General features: G+C 54.2%; 1 protein-coding gene across 2 annotated transcripts in view; it reads left to right on the top strand.

The window, feature by feature from the left end:
- Positions 1-485: 485 nt before the first annotated feature.
- The window catches only part of LRRN2 (leucine rich repeat neuronal 2), a 64622-nt gene continuing 43502 nt past the window's right edge, over positions 486-21605 (top strand). Inside the window, exon 1 of one of the 2 annotated variants that reach the window (XM_073884567.1) lies at positions 486-562. The gene's annotated coding sequence lies outside the window, so the exon portion shown is untranslated. Of the gene's footprint in view, positions 563-3713; positions 3839-21605 lie in introns of those variants that run through there. The other variant, XM_025855267.2, reaches the window with a different exon arrangement.

Below are 21605 nucleotides of genomic sequence, written 5' to 3'. Positions count from 1 at the left end.
GGTGGGGGCTGGGCAAAAGCTGTCTTCAGCAGTGGAACGCCCACAGAAGGAGGCAGCACCACACCCCCAGCCTTCCTTCTCTGATTCGGCTCATCTGCCAGGTTCCAGGAGGAGCCCCCCCTCTCCTCATTGACCCACCACACAAACAGCATGCCTACATGCCTACTAGCTTGGTGTCTGACCCCTGCTTTAAGTGCACTGAGGGGATCATTCGTAGGGGCGTGCACTCAGCATCTCTCTCCACAGACACTCTGGGTGTCACAGTGTCCCCGCATTCCTGGCAGGGAGTTATGCATGGCTAAGCCTAGAGATTAAACTTACAGTGCAAAAGGTCAGTAACAGGGCCATTAAGTCCTCTGGTAATAATTACCTAAGAGCTTCCAAAAGACTGAATTGAGTCCCCATCTTTTCCCAGCAAAGTACCTGGCCTGGAGTGGCCGCCATGGGAGCCAGGTTGAGAGAGAGAGAGAGATACTCCCATTTATTTATGGAGGTGTGCTATGTGCCAGACACGGTGCTCGCTGCCAGACGTGCACAACCCATTACATCCTTCAACAGTCCTGTGAGTATGAATGAATACCCTTGTTACTACCCTCATCTTGAAGAAGTGTTGCTACGTGGCAGTTAGGGCTTGAACTCAGCCATCAGATAGCCCTGGGTTTAGATCTCACTCTATTATTACAAGTCATGTAAATGTGAAACGTTTCTCCCCCTACCTCCAGAGTCCTAGGGTTGGTGGACTTGTCAATGAGCTGATGCATAAATGTGCTTAGCATCATGCCTTCCATGTTGGTACTCAAGTATTAACTGCTACCACTTGAATTAATATTTTTACATAGGAAGGAATTAGAACTCAGAGAAGTTAAGCATTTTTCCTGAAGCCACACAAAGTTGATAAATAGTGATAACTAGTTTCAAACCTCTGGCTCAAAAACCTACGCTCTTTCCTCCATCCCATTGGGTTATGCGAAATTTAGAGTCAGCTCAAGAGAACATTGCCTCTTTCTCTCCCCACAGGGAATGATTCCCTTACCCCTTACCCACTGTGTGTCTTGCAGGATCTGTGACTTAGGACCCAGCCACTTGGCAAACATTACATGCTTTTGCCCCATCTATTCTTCAGCAATTGGTTATTGAGCATCTGCTGTAAGGTACTAGTCTTGACTTGATGCTGTGCAGAACAGTCTCAGTCTGCCTGAGGTGCACTGTCTGGTCAGGGGCTGAGACACACATGGCAGCATGCACAGATATTGTGGGGGGCGGGCACTGGATTGAACGCCCAGGTCATTGAGAGATAAAGGACTGGTAACCTCTCCTCCTTCTCAGGATCAGTCTGCGAATACACTGACCTTAGGAGGACGAGGTGGCTCCACTGAATTGACACAGGACCCAAACACTCATGCTTAAAAGCCTGGAGGCAAGTTTTGACCTCTTTCACTCAAATTAGTTGGTATTAGAGCTCTGCCAGGTCTTCCCGACAAAGGCCCACGGCGTTTACTGTCCATGCTCGCTCCCCATCACTCCTACCACAGCCTCCTCTCTGGTCTCCCACCCTCCTGCCTCTTTTACCCCAAATCTCTTGTGCTCTGGGCCATAGCTGAACTGCTCAGCCTGGCAATTCAGGCTCACCAGCTGCCCTCACTCTGCATGCATATCTCCAATATAGTGTTATAGCAGGGGCACCGTGTGTTTCTAGAAGAGGGTTCAAATTCTGCCTGTAGATCTTAAACTCTCTGAGCCTCCATGCTCCTGTCTGTGAAATGGGGTAAGAACCAACTCAGAAGGGAAAATAAAAGAAATATGTGAAAAGGCCTGGCATCTATGAGTAGCCCTATACACTTCCCCTTGCCCCCTAGCCTCCACACAAGCCGTTCTACTCTGCTTGTCTCCACTTCCCTGCTTTTGCTGGCCCCTGTTTTCTCTGTCACTTCAAATCCTATCCTACCATCTGGACTCAGCTTGAATCTCAACTCCTCCATAAAACCTTCCATGAATAAACCCTAGCCGATAATGGCTTTTTCATTCTGTATTTCTATGGTACTTCCATTGCCTCGAAATGTTAAAATTTGTTTCATATACCTCCAACTCATCCTCCTGAGCTCCTTGAGACCATTATGCCCCATGGCAGGGGTGGAGTGTGGGAGGGTGGGATGGGGGTTTAGGAGGTACAATGGGAACTTAATACCTGCTTATTGGCTAGACGAAAGTGAGAACCCCCTCTGTGCATACAGAACAAACAGACTTTCAAGCTGACTTTAGAAAAGCCTCCAGGCATGGAGTTACCACTGGCTGTGCCCTTGGAAAAGACAGAACCAGAAAGCTCTGTCAGTGTTCTGTCCCGAGCTCAGCTCACAGGAGGCATTGAGCTCAAGCCCTGAAAGAAGGAAGACAGACTGGATGGATGCCACTCCCGGCAGGACTCCCTGTACCTTGGGCTCCCCCTCGCCCACTCCCCTATGGTCGGTTCTGCAGGCTCTGCTCAAAACCCATCCGCGGGGTGTGGCCTATCATGGAGCTGAGCTTGTGTGCATTCTGAGTGATCCAGGCTGAAGCCCCCGCCCCCCCCCCCCGCCCAAGGCAAGGGCCTCAAGCAGTTGCTTCCAGCAGAAGACTCACTCTACAAAGCCCCAGTCAGTGATAGTGACCCAGCTTTTCTAAGGCGCCAGGCACTAGCCCGGCACCCCCCGCCCCCCCTCAGCACCGATCAGCTCCTGCTCTCCTTTCCCAATGTTCATAGCACAGCCAGCAGAACGGGCATCCCCCAAAGCCAAGCCCCTGAGCAGACTTGCCAGTTCCTGCCTAACACCTATGTAGATTGCCATCCTTCACTTAGGGTCATGATGGGATCTTCCAGAATGCCAGAGCTGCCGGCTCAGGGGGCAATGCTGGAAGGGCATGAGAACTGGTGGGGGGTGGGGTGGGTATTCCACTTCATTCTTGAGGATGAGAGGTGCCTATGCCCGGGAACAAGTTCTAACCCATTCATCGTATTCCTCAGTCCGCTGTTAACTTGGGAGGGTGGCAAAAATGTGGTCTTCAGAGCACGCTATGCCTGCGAGAGGCACCTGTCGTCTAAAGGCTGCTGAATTTCCCCCTCTGTCCTCCTGGTCTTTGCAAGAGGCTGAGGCAGTATCAGAAGGGTCATCCCTTTTCCCCTCAGATCTGGGCTCCGTCCCCCCTTCTCTCAGCCAAGCCTGGCGTTCAAAGGCACACGACCACCCCCGGCCCCAGCGACTCCAGCCTTAGCATCGGCCGCACCCAACTCCTCCCTCCGGGGTGCGTGTGCGCGTTAGGGAGAGGGGGGCCTCCGGCCACTCAAGAGTTAAACTGGCAGCGGGGACCAGAGTGGGGGGGTGGGGGGTGGCGTGGCATGCCGGCGGGGAGGAGGCGACCGGAGCGGGGCGCGGAGGTTGGGAGAGCGGCGGCGAAGCGGGCGGGCAGGTTGAGCGCGAAGCCGGGAGGAGGGGCGCGCGGAGGGGCGCCGGGCGCGCGAGGGCCTGCTCCGTGCACTTGCGGCCGCGCGGCGCGGAGGGAGCGCCCGGCTGTCGCCCGCCAGCCTCCGGCCACGACGCGCAGGGCGGCGCGGAGCCCGGGGCGCGGACGGCGCGGGCGGGGGCGGCGAGGACGGCGATTCTGCGGCCGCGCTCGCCCGGCCTGGGCCCAGGACCGCTCCCCGGACAACTCGGCGGCGGGGAAGGCGCCCGCGACCCTGCCCGGCCTGCGCGGGCGGCGGCGGCGCGGAGGGAGGGCGCGCCCCGGCCTCCCCCAGCCCAGCCCCGGGCCGAAGCCAGAGCCGAGCGGGGGACGGCGGCCCCGGGAGCCCGGACGGCGCCCGCGGGTGAGTGTGAGGCCCCGGGCTGAGCCCCGGGCGGCGCGAGGGGCCGTCGGCGTGGCGGCGGGGGGACGCGGGGGGAGCGGCCGGGCTCGGGGTCCCCGTCGCCCCGTTTCCCCCCTCCCCCTCCCCCTCCCCCGCGCCACGCTGGCCGGGGGGCTGGGGGAGGGGCGAGCCGCGGGCGGCCGCGGGGACGCCGGCCCCGGGAGCCGGTGACTTGGGGAGGGAGGCGGCCGCCGGGGCAGATGGAGGCAGGGGGGAGAAGGTAAAGGCGGCCGACCGCTCGGGCAGCACCGGAGGCGGCAGGGGAGGGGGAGGCTGGGCCTTAATCCCCCCGGGGAGGCCCGAGCCGCCCCAAACTGTTGCTGGGTAGAGCGGCGCCCGGAGATGTCGGGGAGCCGAGAGGTGCCCGAGGGGATAGGGAAGGCGGGACAGGGGCGGACTGGCGGGGTGGAAGCTCTCCGGGGCCTCGGGGACCTCCCCTTGCTTGGAGCTCGGGTGTCCGCGCGGAGGGACAAGGTGGCCTTGGTGTCTGTCCGAAGTATCTGGAACCAGGAGCCAGGCTTCTCCTGGGCTGGCAGGGGTCTGTCCGCAGCCTGAGACGGGACATTTGGGGTGGGGGATGGGCCGGCCTTGGGCCCAGCCTGGGGGCTCTGGGAGTGGCAAGCGGCTTCGGAAGGACAGGTCTGGGCCCACCGCGGCACCCAGGAGACAGGAGGGGTTAGCCAGCCACAGGTGGTCCGTCTGTCCTGCAGGCGAAGGGGCGGCGCAGGCTCTGGCTGCCCAGCCCACGAGGAACCGCTGGGTGTGAGGGGGAACTGACCTCCATTTAGGGCAGAGCTGAGAAGCTAAAGAGGTGTAGGAGACCTGGGCACTGGGGTGGGCCCTAGGGGTGTTGCTGTGCGCCCCCCCTCCCCCCGTCCCTGTTCTTCCTCCCCCGCCGAAAGAACAGGAAGGAAAATGTCAGCTGGGCTTTGTGCTCTGTTCCTCAGGCTGCCGCAGCTCCCATCTGTTGGAGCCAACGCAGCTTCTAATTGGGCGACGGCAGGGTCGGGAAGGGGTGGGCTGGGCACAGCATTCAGTTGCCAGAGATGGACGGGGCAGTGCGCAGTTTGAAGACCCCAGGTGGTGGGGTGGTAGAGAGAGCAGCCCCCCCCCCCCGGGGTCAGGGTAGTAGAGGCAGCTCCCCCCCAGCTTGGTCACCATCATTGAGATTTGTGTCTTTCCACGTACCCAGGCCAACAGCCGACTCCCTCCTCCCCACCAGCCTGGGATGGGCTCTGGCCGGGTGTCTTCTTCCTGCGTGAGAAGGCCAGGATTGGTTCCCACTGCCCACTGCTTCTTAAGGGTCCCACCAACAAAGATCACTGGGCATGGGGTTGGCAAGGGCTGTGATTAGGGCACTGAGACACCCCCCCCCCGCCTGTTGTTATCAGAAAAAAAGTCAGATGTAGGTGGCCTGACCCACTTTCCCGGCTGGCCAGGTGCCCTTGTGTGGAGAGGGGGGGAAAGAGAAGGGCACAGCTAGGGGTCTGAGCCTTCCAGGCCCTTCTCCTCCCCCTTGGGCTGGCTCACCCTGAGTGTCCTCCTTCCTGCCGAGGGGCTCCCTCTGGACCTGGATGGGGCCTCATTCTCTGGCAGGGATGGAATTAAGGGCACAGTACTTCAGGGATTGAGACCTGCCCGGGGCCTGGTGGACACCTGGTATCCAGAAGCACCCCCAGATGCACAGCCTAACTAACCAGTTCCAAGGAGCCAGCAGAGGCAGTGGGAACTCAGGGGTCTACTGGGATGAATTCCTCGGCAAGCTGAGACCGCAGCTCTCCTCTAACTGTCCACGTTTGCTCCCCACTTCCGTTCTTTTCTCCCTGGCCTCCCTCCTTCTTCCTCGTCCTCTCCTCCCCTCACTCTCTTCCACAGGCATCTCCTTGTTCCCGTTTCTCTCACACTGCTCTCCCAGACCTCTCCCTCCCTCCCTTCCTGATCTCTGTCTCCATCTTTGCCCCCCTTCTCTTCTGAAAACTGCAGCATAAACCACAAGCCAGGCATGTGCACTCGGTTCCCGAACATCCTGAAGGTGGGGACGCACGCACTGTTGGCTTTGCTGTATCCCCTTTGCAGAGGAGGAGCCTGGGCTGGTGGGCCTGGCAGCTGCATTTGCTTGGCATGCCCCCTGTCCCCTGACATTTACCCCTCCTAGCCCACCCCATCCATCTTTTTATTTGAAAGAAAAAGAAAGTCCATTGCTTTAAAAAAAAAAAAATCATTCAGCAATTTATTGAGCACCTACTATGTGCCTGGTACTATTTTAAGAGCTGAGGATAGAGCAATTAAACAAACCTCCATGTCTCAGGGCAGAACTGAACTTGTATTTGGACTTCCCAGCTGATTAGTTCTGTGCCCACCACTGCTTGGGGGCGGGAGAACAATCCTAGCGAATTGTCGTCATCATCATCATCACAGCAAGTGACCTCTAGCAGGACAGGCTTAGCTCCCTACAGCATACCACTTACCACAGAGCTTACAGACCCAGGGTCATCCTGTCCTTAAGACATTTCTGATCTGAAAGGCTGGCCTGTTCATAGCTCACCACTTACCTGAGAGGTGGAACAGACAGCCAGTGTTTTAGACAGAGAACGGAGAAAGAAACAAATGTGTTATTTAGCACCTACTAAGCACCAGTCTGTCAGGAGCTTTACAAAAATTATCCTACTCGATGCTCCTGACAACCTAAGGTCCAGATTATCATCCCCTTCTTCATAGCTAGGATACTGAGGACCAGAGAGCATAAACTACTTGTCCCGGGTCACATAGGTCTCTGTTTTGAAATCACTAATTGTCTGCAATTCCTTTCTCGCACAGCTGTACCAAGTTACACTGTAACCGCCTTTTTCAGAAGCATGCCTCTTCTCCTCAGAGTATTAGAATATATAAGGATCTGCTGCATTCAGATTCATTGCATGAATAAGTTTTCTCAAGTGCTCAGGGAGGGCTTCTTGGAGTTGGGACCCTGAGAGAGGAGGCGGGGAGGGCAGCGGATCTTCCTCATTCCCACACAGATCGGTGACAAGCCATAGGCAGGCAACCACCCCCCACCAACACCCCCAGTCTGCATCCAGGTAGAATTGGTGGGAAATTGCTGTTTTCATTCAGGGTCAGGGTGTAGGAGCTTCGTCCATGGCCAGTGTAATGAGTCAATATCACCGGTGTTCTCAGCCTCCCTGGGCAAGCCTGGACTCTATAAAAGCTCCAAGGCCAAGAATGGGGGTAAGAGGGAGGCTTTGAAGCCTGCAAGAGCCACCAGGAAGGACAATGGGTGGGGGCTGGATGGGGCAGGAAAGGGGAAAGAGTGATCAAGGAACAAAAGGGGAGGAGCACAAAGGCAGAAGATAAACTGGGAAACAACAAAAACAGAAGGCAAGGGACAAGAGAGAAGCAGACAGGGCAGACGGGGTGTGCGGTGGGGTCACTAAGAGAGGGAATAAGGAGGGCACCTTTATTTTCTACTTCCCTGAGAAGCTTGGTTTCTCCGTCCTGCCGCTCAGAGGCTGGAATAGCCACCAAGTTAGCCTTAAACAGGCGTTGGCTTATGCAATCAGCCCTTCTTTTCTAAGCACGCACTGTGCGCACAGCCCCATGCTAGGTGCTGAGGACAGAGACTCCTCAGATGTTGCCCCTGCCTTCCAGGAGTTCACAGTAAGAGTGTAGAGTCTGGAGCCACACCGCGAGGGTTCAAATCCAGGCTCCGCCTGGGTGGAGCTCCACTTCTAGCTGAGTGACACGGGGTATGTCACCTAACCCCCCTGCACCTCGGTTTCCTTGTATCTAAACGGGATAATCGTAGTACCTACTTCAGAGAGTCGTTATGATGATTAAATGAGTGAATACATGTAGCAAGCTCGGAACAGTGCCTGGCATAGTAAGTGCTGTGTGACTACCATTATCATTAAGTGGGGGGGTCAGCCTTACAGCAGTGAAGCAAGTACCATAATACAGGGATGCGCCGATAGAGAGGTGACTGGCTCTGTCTGCAGGTTAGGAAATGGTTCTCAAAGGACGTGACATTTGGGGCAAGACTTGAAGAGGAGTCAGCTGGGCACAGATGGTGGGTCTGGGACCGTGGTGCCGAAGGGGGTCTGGGGCCCTGGAGTCGTGGATGCTGCGCTGTGTCGCCGTCTGTGGATCTCAGGAACACCTCGGACATGTCCCACCTTGGCCTCTTTGTCTCCAGCGCTCAGAGCTGAGCGTCCAGTGGGGCTGGCAGGTTGCCCAGAACATCCCCACACTTTTCAGCCTAACACTGCTGGCCTTTGGGCAAGGGGTCTGGTGCATCCCTGCTGGGACTGGTCTCACGACCGTGGCCTCTCAGATGTTCCCGTGGGCTGAGGGAGCTGCCTTTCAGGAGGTGAGCAGACCCGGGTTTGGTTTAGAATTCAGTTTCTCTCTGTACATTTCTTCCCCCCACTCCTTCTCTGCTGATCAGCATTTGATGGACTCGAAGTGGGTCCCGCGTTGAAGAGGAGGCAGGGGGTTCCTGGGGCAACGACTGTGTCTCAGCCTCCACCTCTCACACTGAAATGGCACTCACGAGAGCCACGGGCGTTTACTGAGCACTTACTATGTGCCAGGCGCTATGCCAAGTGCTTTACGTACGTTAGCCCATTAAATCCTCCAAAACACCCCTGTTGGGTAGGTACTTTTATTATCTCAAAACGCAAGGAAGCCAAGACTCAGGTTCAGTAACTTGCTCAAGGAGTGCAGCTAGAAAAAAAACAGAGGAGTTAATATTCTCTCTGACCCAAGGGCTCCTGCACCTCTCCCAGAATCCAGTGCCCCTTGGACCTCCTGGAACATTCTCTGGGAGCATCCTGCCCATTCCCCTCCCTCCCTAGGCTGAAAAGTTCCCAAGTCCTGTCCAAGCTGGGAACTGCCTGTCCCCTTTGGAGGACCTTCAGAGAGGGTCTTCCCTCTTCTTGCCCCTGTAGGTCACAGTTCTTCGAGAGCCCACATTGCTTCCTTCTGTTTCAGCTAGGTGCCTCTGGGGCCGCAGGGAGCCAGTGGTCTCAGAGAAGGGGGACCTAGGAGCCAGTCCCCGCAGCCACAGTAGTGGGAACCAGTATGAAGGTGACTGCTAGGAGACATATGGATGGGGCACGGACCCCAGATTAGGCAGATTAGGTGGGGATGGTTTGGAGAATGGGTGGTGCTGTCAGTGGGGAGGCTCGTGTGTCTTGGGAGGAACAAGTACAATCCTTCACATTCACAAACGTGTCACAAGGTGGATCATCCAGGAAAAAAAACATATGCAAGAAGGAGCAGCAGAGTTAGACAGCCAGCATGGGTCCCCAGGAAAAGTGAGTCTGTCTTACCTGACCCTGTCTTTTTAGAGACAAAGGAGGAGGAGAGAAGAAAGGCAGAAAAAGTTATGTTCCTCTCTAAAGTGTTCCCAAAATGAACATCCAAAGGCAGGGGATGAAGTGTCTGTCTTTGGCCTGGGAGGGCAAAGGTGCGACATCCAGGGGAGGGAGCGAGCACAGAGGGGCAGCTGCTGGGCAAGCTAGAAATTTAAAAGCTGTGCATGGGGCCGGGGTGGGAGGGGGGGACTTGACACTTGCCCTTGCCTGAAAGTGCCCCCCCTTCCACTTTTGGACAGACCTCTCAGTGGGATGAAGGTAGCTGGGGTTCGCACAGCTCCAGGCCTCTGAACTTCGGAAGGTGCTTCCCCGGAGTTGGTCCAGGAGTGGAATCCTGGAATCCCACTTCTAGAAGGGACTTCCAGAATGTTCCTGTCCATGGCCCATCTCTGAGCCATCTCAAACACAGCATGGGCCTGGGATCTCCTCATTCAGCAAGTATTTATTAAGCATCTGTGCCGGGCACTGGGGGCACAGAAAACAGTGAGCACCCAGAGATCTCTGCTCTTGAGGAGCTTAGACTTTATGGTCTGGGGAATACAGTGAAATGAATAGTATGTTTGAGAATGGCAAGTGCTGGAAAAAAAAAATAAAGCAAGGCGGGGGCAGTGGGACAGTCTGTGTTAGGAAGAGGAGAGTATATAATTTTTCACAGGATGGCCTGGGGAGACCTTGCTGAGAAGGTGACACGTGAGTAAAGATGAAGTGGCGGAGAGATGGGAAGGGTGCGCCAGGCGGAGGGAGCAGCAGGTGCAGGGGCTCAGAGGCGGGGCTGTGCCTGGTGGGTTTGAGGGACATTAGGAGGCTGGAGCTTGGAGAGCCCTGGAGTTGGAGTGAAGAGTTTTCCTCAGAGCCAGATGGGGAGCCTTTGCAGGGATTAGGGTAGGGGTGACAGGACCCGACCCTTTAAAACTTGAGGTTTCCACTGTCCGTTTCAGTATTTCCCTGGGTAGCTAGTCAGCAAGTTCTCCAGCCATCGCAGCCAATGGGGTCCATCAGTCCTTACCCACTCAGTCCCCTTTCCACGGGGACTATCTCCCAGGCAGGGTGGGCTCTGGGATGGGGGAGAATGTAAAGAAGCGTAAGACACAGTGTCTACTGGTAAGGAAACCCACCAGTCAGTTGGGGAGGCAAAACTCATACTCACAAGCAATAACGAGGGAATAATACCAGACAGTTATTTAAAACCAAGTGCTAAACTGTGTGATTTAGACTATAAATGTTATCAGAACTGCGAGCTCTGTGTGGGAGTATATAGGAACGCTTCCTCAAGGAGGTGCGGCTGACTTGGGCCTGGGAAAGGGGGTGCGATGTGGCTCTGCAGAGGGGAGGGCTCTACCGTGGGGAACTTCCAGCTTGGGGAGTGGGAGGGGGAGAAGGGTGACCGAGGCAGGGGCATGCATGGGAGGAAGGCCCAAGGGCAGGCCCTCAGTCGCTGGCGCAGTCCTTACCCCACCGTCCTGGGATGGGAGAGCGGCCCTTTAGAGAATGAAAACCACTCTCCTGTGCCCCTGCCCTCTCCTCTGGAGAGCCAGCCATCTCTGTCCTGTGAAGCCCTCTTGCTTTGAGAAGGCCCTGTTTCCAGCTCTCCGGTTGTTTTCCTATATCTGCACTCTCCTGGTCTGCTGCCATCCACCAGCCTCCCTCCTCACCCCTCCACCCCTGCCCCATTCCCCCCCCCCAGCTGGTTCTCTGTAATTCCCATGAGCTCCATTTTTCCACCCCGTCTGCAGCCAGCTTCTTGTCTCCCTTCCCCTCACTGCCTGAGCTCCTGTTGGGTAGGTTACTCCTAGACCATTCCAGTTAGTTTCACTTAGAGTGAACTGGAAATAAAATCGTGCCGAAGGGAGCAAACATTCCCCTATGGGGTTGGGGGGGCGGGTGCGGTGTGAGTCTGTCCTCACCCTGGAGAGAGGCTGCCTAGGGCTTGGCGGTTTGGGCTCACTCCTGTTACGCGGAGAGAGATTGCTGTGGAATGGAGTGGGACCCATTGATAGTGCCCTCGCCCACTGGAGACACAGGCGGACCCTCCCTGCCCCGGCCACGGGCCAAGGATCATGTGGGCAAAGCCGTCTGCTCAACAGCCTTCTCCCCCTCCCCTGGGCCGTGGGCAGCCTGAGAAAGAAGAGCCCAGCAGCTCTACCCCAGAGGCTCCTGGCACAACCTTTGGAAGACACAGGCCTAAGCCCGAAGCTGTCCTCATGGCTCACAGTCCAGAGGGACCAGAATCAGAGCTGGGTTAGAGCCCCTTCCCTAACCACAGGCCCTTGGGGCATTTGACCTAACCTCTCTGAGCCTCCGTTTCCTCATCTATAAATCTGGGTTAATAGTGCCCACCTCATGGGTGGTTAATACCAAGAGCTAACATCAGTGAGTGCTCGGGATGTGCCGAAAGCTTTACCTCATTTATCTCATTTAATCCACAGAACACTGTGAAGTACATATGATTTTCCCCCATTTTTCAGTTGAGGAAACCACGCTGGGAAGCATTAAGTAACTTGCCAGAGGCCACACACAGCCAGCAAGTGGCAGAGCCGGGATTCAGCCCCAAACCTTTCCGACGCCGGAACCCTGGTTCTCAGGCACCACATTAAAGGAGCTAATCTGTGTAAAGCGCCTGCTACAAAGTAGAAGCTCAATAAATGTGAGTTCCTTTTCTCCTCCATGTCCCCAGGGCCGCTCCTCCAAAGAACAGCTTTCCCCACCACATCACATTTCTTTTCCAGCATCCCCTGAGACGTATGACAGAGGGAGCGATGAGAATGAGCTGTTGGCTTATACCAAGGGTAAAAATAAGGCTGAGAGACGGTGAGGAATTTGCATAAAATCTTAAAACACCAGGGCTGTGATTAATACCCGGGGCACCTTTCTTGTAAGAGTTTTGTTGTTTCGCTGTACTGGGCCCCGGGAGGTCAGCAGAGGGTGTCTTGCAGAGGTAAGGACAGAGGCCATGCTGAATGGGAGGAGGAAGAGAGCCCACCATGCCCCCCAGGGGCAAGTCAGGGCCTGCCCCACCTGCAATGCCAGAGTTGATCATTACAGGCCTCAAAAGGTGCTAGCAGGAAGATTCCAAGACCTATGCTTTCTGAACTTGGGTACTGGTTTCCCGAGTTTGTTATAAATAATCTGGGGACTCCTCTGGATAAATCCAGGAAAAGGACAGACAGTATTGGAGGTCAGAGTGTGGGAAGGAAGATGCTCTCTCCACTTTATGACTATGAAATCAGTATCCCTTCTGCACCAGGTGCAGTGCAGAGCGATGTGGGTGAGTAATGGGCAACAAAGAACAAGGTCATGGCTTCAGGGAACTTTCAGTCTGATGGGAGAGATTGTACGCTGCATACACAGTTCCATCTGACCTTCCCTGGAAATAAAAATAAGAACAGATGATGGCAGAGGAGTCTGAATAGAGGGGTGCTTACGGAATGGTGAGGAGAGAGCCAAGACAGGTGGGTTCCCCAAAACATCCCTCCTTCTCTCCTCCCTTTCCTGGTGGACACAGAGACCCATCTCTCTGCACACCCCATCGGGACAGCCCAAGCCTGCCAACATTGACACTCAAGGGGCAGTCCGCAGGGTTCCTCTGGATTTCCTTGCAAGGATCCCCCAGGGGGGAAAGAAGGCATCCAGGTCATAGTACCTTAAAACCCGTGGCAACCGAGAGTCCTCTGGTCATGTGGCTTTCAAACATTTCTAGAAATTGATCCGTTTTTGTTTTTGTTTTCGAAACGAAGTATACAGCTGACCCTCGAACAGCACAGATTTGAACTGTGCGGGTCCGCTTACACGTGGATGGTTTTCAAAAATACATCGGAGAAACTGTTCTGTAAATAAATACGGATTTCTTTGTCCTGTTGTTCTCATTTTTGATGTCCAGCATTAGTAACACATGTAGCACTTCCGGCACTTTGTATCATGTGAGACAGTATTGATATAGGTACTGACAGATGATTCATCTTATAAACAAATGACATAAACGTATGGTATCAATAAATATGGCACGGTGCCATAAATAGATTCTCTCTTCCTTTTGAGTTTTGTTTTGTTTTTTTTTTTTAAGTAGACTCCACACCCAGCCTGGAGCCCAACACAGGGCTTGAGCTCACAACCCTGAGATCAAGACCTGAGCTGAGATCGAGAGTCGGACCCTTAACTGACTGAGCCGCCCAAGCTTAGTCTTTTGACGTTCTTAACAACATCTTTTCTCTAGTTTACTTTATTGTAATACAGTATGTAATACGTACAACGTGCAAAATACGTGTTGGTCAGCAGTTGATGTTATCAGAAGGGCTTCTGGAAGGTCAGTAGTAGGCTATTAGTAGTTCAGTTTTTGAGATTTGGGGAATCAAATATTATACATGGATTTTTAAGTGAGCATGGTGGGGGTGGGTGGGTCAGTGCACTGAACTCTGTGTTGTCCAAAGGTCAACAGTGTATGTGTGGTAGGCAGATTCCTGGCCTCCCAAAGACGTTCGCCTACGAATCCCCAGAACCTGTGAATATGTTATATTATACGGCAAGAGGGTATTAAGGTTGCTAATCAGCTGCCCTTCAAACAAAGAGATTATCCTGAATTATTATCTAGGTAGGGCCAATGTAATCAATCGCAAGCGTCCTTTAAAATGCGGGAAAGGGAGGCAGAAGTCATTGTTAGAGCAATGAGAGGCGGGGAAAGACTTGCTAAAAGACTTCCATCTTGAGAAGACGGAAGGGGCCATGAGCCAAGGAATGTGGGCAGCTCTAGAAGCTGGAAAAGGCAAGGAAGTAGATTCTCCCCTCCGAGCCCCCAGAAGGAGCACAGACCTGCCTGATACTCTGGCCTTGGCCCAGTGAGACCCATTTGGGACTTCTGGCCGTCTGAACTGTAAGTCAACAAATGGGTTGTTTTAAGCCGCTAATTCTGTGGCACTACGTGGCAGCAGCAGGAGGTTAATATAAGGCTGCTGCCAGTGGAGAAAAGCCAGGGGACCAGAACCCCACGGCCTCGGCCTCCTCCTGGCCCATAATCGCAGACAAACCCCTCTAAACGGAAGCTCTGGGGAGCTCGGTTGGAGATACACTGTGTGTGTGTGAAGCACGATCCAGTTGTTTTCCAGATAATGAAACTGAGGCCCCAGAGACAAGGGCCTGTGTTAGAGGCCACACTGGGCTAGCGGAAGGGCGGGGGCTGCTCCTGTCTTGTCAGAAATCTCGGGGGCTTACACGCATTCGCTTGTCCACTCATCCGTTTTCAACAAGTGTTACGTGTGTGTTCTTGCAACAAGCACGGGGCAGAAGCAAAAGTGAGTTTCCAGGCTCAGGGAAGATGGGAGAGTGTTGCCTGAGTCCCGGTCCTGCCCACAGCCCCTCCCTGACTCAGTTTCCTCCAAACCCGGACGGTCAGCACAGACTGCTTAGGGCCCCAGGGCCAGCCCCCAGCTGGGCCTTATCACAGCCACCTGCTCCGGGTGCAGGCACAGCTCCATGAAGGGCGGGGCTCAGCCCCCTGGCCCCCTCGCACCTGCCCTCCCGCAGCACCTGACTCTGCAGGGCCGCAGGAGCGCAGGGCGGGCCTAGGGAGCGGGGGGCCAAGGCCTGGAATCAGCACCCTGAGAGCAGAACACCTTCTCTCCCCTCTCCCCGTGTGGGTCCTCCCAGCTCTCCCCACAGCACACCTGAGCCACGGGCCCGGCCCCAGGGCTGTCAGCTCCTGGTATCGGTCTCCATGGCAACCCCGCATTTGCCGTTCTGGTTTCTAATGACTTATTGGCATGTGTGGTAATTTGCAGAGCTTGGCAGGCAGAGCTGGGGGAGCTAGTGAGGAGGTGGGGGGCGCAGCGAGAGGGCGAGGGCCGCGGTGGGGAGGGGGTTGGGGTTTGGGATGGAGAGAGGCACGCTCTTCATCCCGCCCCGCCCTTTCTAGTCCTTGCTGATTAATCTCTGGAGTAAGGGAGCTGCTTCCGGCCCAGGGCCTCCTCTCTCAGGAGCATCAGCTTTCTCCCGGCCCCTGAGAGGGAGACAGATGGACAGACAGATGTAGAGTACAGCTGCTCACCTGTCAGGCAGAGGCGGGCAAGCGTGGGGGGGGGCGGCCAACAGCCATGTTCATCCCTGGCAGGTCAGAGGGCTTGTGTTTCCTGACGCTCTCCTGCCTGCTCCCTGGGCTCACTAGTCGCTCTGCCTCATGGGGAGGGAAGCAGGGAAGGTCTGTCGCCAGGATGAGTCCGTGCAGCTCCCCGGCCTTCGCAGGCTCAGAGAATCAAGCCCAGCAGCACTGAATGAAATGCCAGATTGCATGGGTAGTGGGTGAACCAGCCAAACAATCAAAGGGGGCGAGATGAGCGAGGGCCTGACCCTCTTCACTTTTCTTCAGCAAAACTTACCCAACCTCAAAAGCAGTTCCCCAGGGTAAGGCAGTAGGGAGTCTCTGACTGGGTTGCTAGAGCCTTCCTGCACGCTTCTCTGCCTCCACTTTGGGTCCGACTCTCTCCATTCTGTTCTGTTTGTGCACCATAAGAGGTGGCCCCATGTGCCACAAAGATCACCATCTTTAAAGGTGGATACCTCTGGGTTAGTATCCTGTGGCCTCTGCTTACCAGCTCTATGACCTTGGACATGTTTCTTTACCTGTCTTTGAGCCCTGGTGTGCGCTGATCTGTAAAATGGGGTTTAACGTACCCATCTCACAGGTTGTGGAAAGGAAACCAGCTCATACATGTAAAATGCTTGGCATCTAGTAAGCACCAATAAATACTAAAGAATATCAGAAGTGATCTTTTATCTACGCAAATACATAGGAGCAATGTGATCAATAATTTTAAAAATTCCAGTGGGCTTGGGAGGGTTTTCTTTTTTAAGTATTTGAAAGTAGTCTTCATTTATTCAGTAAATATTTATTGAGTATCTGCTGTGTACAAAATACTGGGTCAAGTGCTGGGTCTTTCCTGATATTTTGTGATTAGGGTGGAATTAGGCTGCGTGTACATTCTCTAAGCATATCACATCCGACGGGAGATGGAAGGAGAGGGAGGCCAAGGAGGGCCAGTAGCCTCGGGAGGGTGGTCCAAGGTCAACCACAGAAGTGGATCATCCGTGGATTTCTGAGAAGTGGCTAGCCCCAAGAGAAAGGTGTGCATTGTGAAGGCTCTTTCCGGGTCCTGTGCAGACAGACCTGCTGCCTGACTCCTCAGAAACAGTGAGTCTGTTTTTGGAACTGGAAAGTGGGTGAAGGAGCCAGTGGGTGGCTGTTCCTCCACTTTCATAAGCCACTGCTGAGGCTTGAGGGGGCCGCCAGGGACCACCCAGCCACCAGGGACCACCCAGCCACCAGACAGAAGAGGGACAGACGCACCTACCCTCACCTGGGCACCTGAGCAGATCACAGCTCCCTCGGCTGGTGCTGGGTGGGAGGCAAGAGGAGCAGGGGGGGAGCTGGGAGACTTGGCTTCCATCTCTGCCAGCAGATGGACTTCTGCCTGCAGCAGGAGTCTGTCTGTTCTTCCATCAGCCTCCTCATGGCCCCCTCCAAGACCGAGCAGCAGAGATGCACACAACGGAATGTCAGACACGGCGGGGTCCCTAAGGAGTATCTGGCCCACGCTTCCCCACCTTCTCATTCACATTAGAGCACACATACACAGTGATGCTGGCTCGGGGACTCCGACCCAAGGGCTGGGGTGGGGGTGGGGATCAGTATCTCAGCACGCCTGAACCCATTCGTGGCTCCCTGACATCATTTGGGAAGGTCTAGCTTAGCCAGTACCCCCCAACCTATTTTTATTGATGAGAAATCTGAAACTCTGGGGAGGGAAAGACTTGCTGCCCAAGGTCACACAGCATGTTGGTCCCGTCAGGACTACCTGTGAATCTCCTAACTTCTGACCCTGTGCTATATACCTATTACCTCTTCTTACGACTCCTCCCATTTTCTTTCCTGAACTTTCACTCTGGAGAATGTACTTCAGAGTGAAAGAGAATATCATTTCTCTAAGAGACTATTATCCCCAAATCTCATAAAATCAGGCTACACCCCTCCCCCCATCATCACCAGCCACTCTCCTCATGCAGTGAAGCCTTCGGCATCTGCCCATAGGCACCCTCCCCTTTCCCAGTCCATCCATTGTCCTGGTTGAGACCAGCGACTCCATGGGCTGCTCTTACTACCCCAGACCATCAGCCCTTCCCGCCTCGGCCACTCACCTGAAAATCTGCCATCACCTGAAGATCACCTGGTGGAGCACCCTGCTTTCTGGTCACCACCTGTTGGTTGCCAAGCTTGCTTGTCCAGTGACTCCCAAACAACCATTCTGTGGCCTCATGGGGATCTTCCATCCACTGGCCCCCTCAGCCCCTCTCCTCCCCTCCTCTCTTGCCGCCGATCGCCTTCCTCTGCCTTCCCTTCTCCAAGTCCAGATACGTTCCATGTCCCATCATTTTAAGAACCGCCCCCTCCAGGGCGCCTGGGTGGCTCAGTTGGTTAAGCGACTGCTTTCGGCTCAGGTCATGATCCTGGAGTCCCGGGATCGAGTCCCACATCGGGCTCCCTGCTCGGCAGGGAGTCTGCTTCTCCCTCTGACCCTTTTCCCTCTCGCGCTCTCTGGCTCTCATTCTCTCTCTCTCAAATAAATAAATAAAATCTTTAAAAAAAAAATTTTTTTTAAAAAAAAAGAACCGCCCCCTCCAGTATCCCAAACTCTCTGGACCCTCTGTCTTGTTATTGCCCCCGTCTGGCAAAGCCCCAGTTCTGGATGAATCACTATCTGCTGCCTTCCACCTGCATCCAGATAACTCAACCCGCTTCGAAAAAGGCACAAAATAAGGCAGATAGGTACCTCCAGAAATTCACCATCACTAACCCACCTCGTTCTTCAGAAGTGCCTGGTGTTCCCACCACATTCCCCTGGCTGTCTCTCTCGTGACCCTCCGCAAGGCTTGTTTCCTACCTTCTTCCCCAAACCTCAACCTATGCCCTCACTCTCTGTGGACGACTTCACCTCCCACTTGCCAGAGAAATACAAGTCATCGGGCAGGACCCCTCAACTCATCGCACCAACTCCCCCACCCAACACACACCTGCCTCTGCGCCAGTCCTTGCTCCCCCCACCCCACCTTCCTGCTCCAGCAGAGGAGGCCAGGTTCTGGGTCCCGGTCCACTGCTCTTGGCCCCGCCATCTCGTCTCCTCGGGAACATCCTTCCCACCGTGCTCAAGCTTCTCCCATCTTCAACAACAAAAGCAAAAGCCTTCCTCAAGCCCAGCTCCGCTCCCTGCTCGCACCTGGGGTCCTTTCTCCTTCTGAGCCAGGTCTCTTGGAAGAGTTGACTACCCTGGAGCGCTCCTCACATCCGCACTTCCGGCTTCTTCCTCTGCTCCACTCCGGCCCGGCTTCCTCCCCCATTGCTCTTCCGAAACAACTCTCCGTCTCGCTACACCAGGGAGCATATTTTAGTTCTCAGAAGCATTTTTCACTCCTTTCCTGACACTTTCCTTTCCCTTGGCTTCTCTGGTCCCATATTCCTGGCTTCCCTGCTCACTCCCAAGTCATCTTGCTGACTCATCCTTCCCTTCTCCAACTCTAAACGTTGGCGTTCCGTCTGGTCTGGTTCAAGGCATTCTCTTCCGACTAGACACTTGTCCCTAGGCCATCTCATGAAAGGCTGCTGTGATCAGCCCCATGCAAGTGACACCCAGAAGTACGCCTCTAGCCTGCATCTTTTCATCTCAGTTCGTATCCTTACATCCACCCGCCTGGTTGACTCAGTTGGATGCCTCCGAAAACCTCAGACTTAGCATATCTAAAGACAGAGTCATGATTCTCCTCCTAAACCCCTCACTGCCTTCTCCGCCCCCGGCTGGGTCCCCCTCCAGCCTAACCTGTGATTGTGAATGGCCCCTCCTCCAGCCAGTTGTGTACATTGGGAGTCAGTGTCCTCGCTTTCCCCTCACCCCTCTGCCTCCAGTCCCTCACCAGTGCCTGTCTGATCCCCAGACAGCAGAGACCGGCCACTCCTCCCTGTCTCCACTTTACCCCAGCCTGCACCACTGGGGTCACCTTGTGACTGGCATGCGAGCATCTCCCCTTGCACTTCAAGTCCTGTCTCCAAATAGCCGCCAGAATGACCTTCTAGAGACACAAGTCTCTAGATCTGGTCACCATCTCTCATATTCTCAGAACACTTCAGTGTTTCCCAGTACCCTCCCTTGCTCTGCACTCTGCACACTGGCTTCTTTAGTTCTTTGACTGCTAGGCTCTTTTGGCCCTCATGGCCTTTACTCATGCTGTTCCCTGGCCCCTCAGTCCCTCTTTCCACCCATACTGGTCCTCCCTAAACTCTCTCGTGTGATCTTTCAGATCTCCACCCAAATAGCCCTTCTTTGACACGCTTCCCCAGGCTACCTCCAGAATCTTTTCAGGCCCCGTAGACACTCTCACAATGTCCTGGATGCTTCCTTCCCATAACGTGCATCATGATATCTAATTAGATAATTGGATGTTTATTAGATAAATGTCTGTCTTTGCCAGTAGACTGTGACTCCATGAGAGGAAAGGCCCTAGCTATTGAGTTCACCATTGTGGCACTGGTGCCTGGCACCTATTAGGTGTTCAAAAAAATATTTGGGGAGTGACTTCATTAGTGAAGGACCTTTAGATACAAGAAAGATCTCATGGGAAAAGCCGGAGGGAAAAGCTACCCTCTGAGTGTGGCATTGGTAGACCAGATAGCTGCTGCCTGGCCCCTGCTCCTCTCTCTTTTCCTTTCCTTTCTCTGTCCTTCCCTCACTAAAGACTCTGCGCAGATTCAAAGGGGATTTACCCTGATTTTCCAACCAGAGGTGCAGGTTGAAAGAACCAATTTCAGGAGCAATAACAATAATCATTCATATCTGAACAGTTCCTTACAACCTGCAAAGCTCTTTCACATACATTATGGTGTTTGATTTATCTGTGTCCCTGGAGCCACACCCCAGCTTCTGGTGCCTTAGGAACCCTTGTTTCACGGTGGGGGAACCTACAGCTCAGGGCGGTTTGGTGGCTTTCCCACAGTCGGGGTCAGTCATTCGGAGTCCGTCACTTGAACCTGGTGTTTGTGGCCCCACTTCCGTGCCATCTGCACCGCTCGATACACAGGCTTGTAGAAAAGAGCGGCTGGATTATCCACAGTAGTGGAAGGAGGAGTGGTCCCAAAAAAGTCCACAAAAGACCAAAATCCACGTGGGGTGGGAGGAGAGGGTGGGTCTGGAAGGTGACGGGCGGTTCGGTTTGCAGCAAGCTTATGTCCTATGTAATTAAGGCCAGTCCGAGTTGGCTTTGCAGAGCCTGTGCCGGGCCTCTCACTTTCTCAGATACTTACAACCCCTCATTCAAGGCTGGGACAGAGTCACTGATCCAGCCCTCTCTGGGGTCCCCGCATCAGGAGCGCCCTGGGAATCCACAGAGTCAAGAGCAAGGGTGGCTGAGGCTGATGGAGAGGACAGTGACTCCTCACCCCCAGCCTCCTGAAGGACAAAGTCTGAGTTCTTGAGACATACACCGCCTCCCTGGCTTGACTTATGCCTACCTTGCCAGCCTATTTCCCTGCCACTCTTTGCCCCCAAAGGCCCAAGTAAAACCAACTGCCCCTGGTTTCTCAGCCATCCCATGCTGCTCATACCTCTCAGTTTGGCTTGGACCATTCCTTCTGTCTGGGTGCCCTTCGTATTCTCCTCACCTGGCTGACTCTTGCCATGCTTCAATACTTGGCGCTAATGACATCTTTTCCAGGAAACCTTCCCCCAAACCCACAGAACTCCTCCCAGGTACTGGGCACACTCAACATATCCTACTAAAAAAATCTCTCTTTGCTGTGTCTTCCTCTTCTGCTGGATAGGAAGCTCCTCAAGGACACAGACTGTGACTTTCAGCACTCCAGTGCCTGGCGTGTTGTAGTCACAACAACAATATGTAACGAAGGCTTATGATGTGCTAGACACTCTGTGACGTGCTTGATATTAACTCATCAGACCTCAAAAAAGCCTTATGTTCTAGGTACTATATCTTATTTTTTAAAAAAACTTTTTATTTTAAAATATGCACAGGTTCACTGGAACTGCAAAGAAATGTCCAAGGAAGAGCTGAGTACATTTCATCCAGCCCTTCTGGTATTAACACTGCACCGTACATAACTACAGTGCAATATCAAAACCAGGACACTGACATTGATGTAATTCATAGAGCTCATCCAAATTTCCCCAGTTGTACATGCATTCATGTGTGTGTGTGTGTGTGTGTGTGTGTGTGTGTAGCTTTGTGTAACCACCACCACAATCAAGGTTACTTACCTGGACCATCACCAGGCTCCCTGTGCCAACCTTTAGAGCCACACACCCTCATCCCTAACCCCC

This window comes from Callorhinus ursinus, unplaced genomic scaffold (genome assembly GCF_003265705.2).
Source record: "Callorhinus ursinus isolate GAN/ISIS: 27379988/994484 unplaced genomic scaffold, GSC_fseal_2.0 scaffold57, whole genome shotgun sequence".
Taxonomy (NCBI): Eukaryota; Metazoa; Chordata; class Mammalia; order Carnivora; family Otariidae; genus Callorhinus; species Callorhinus ursinus.
Note: the sequence above shows the minus strand (reverse complement) of the source record. Positions and strands in the feature narration are given on the sequence as shown.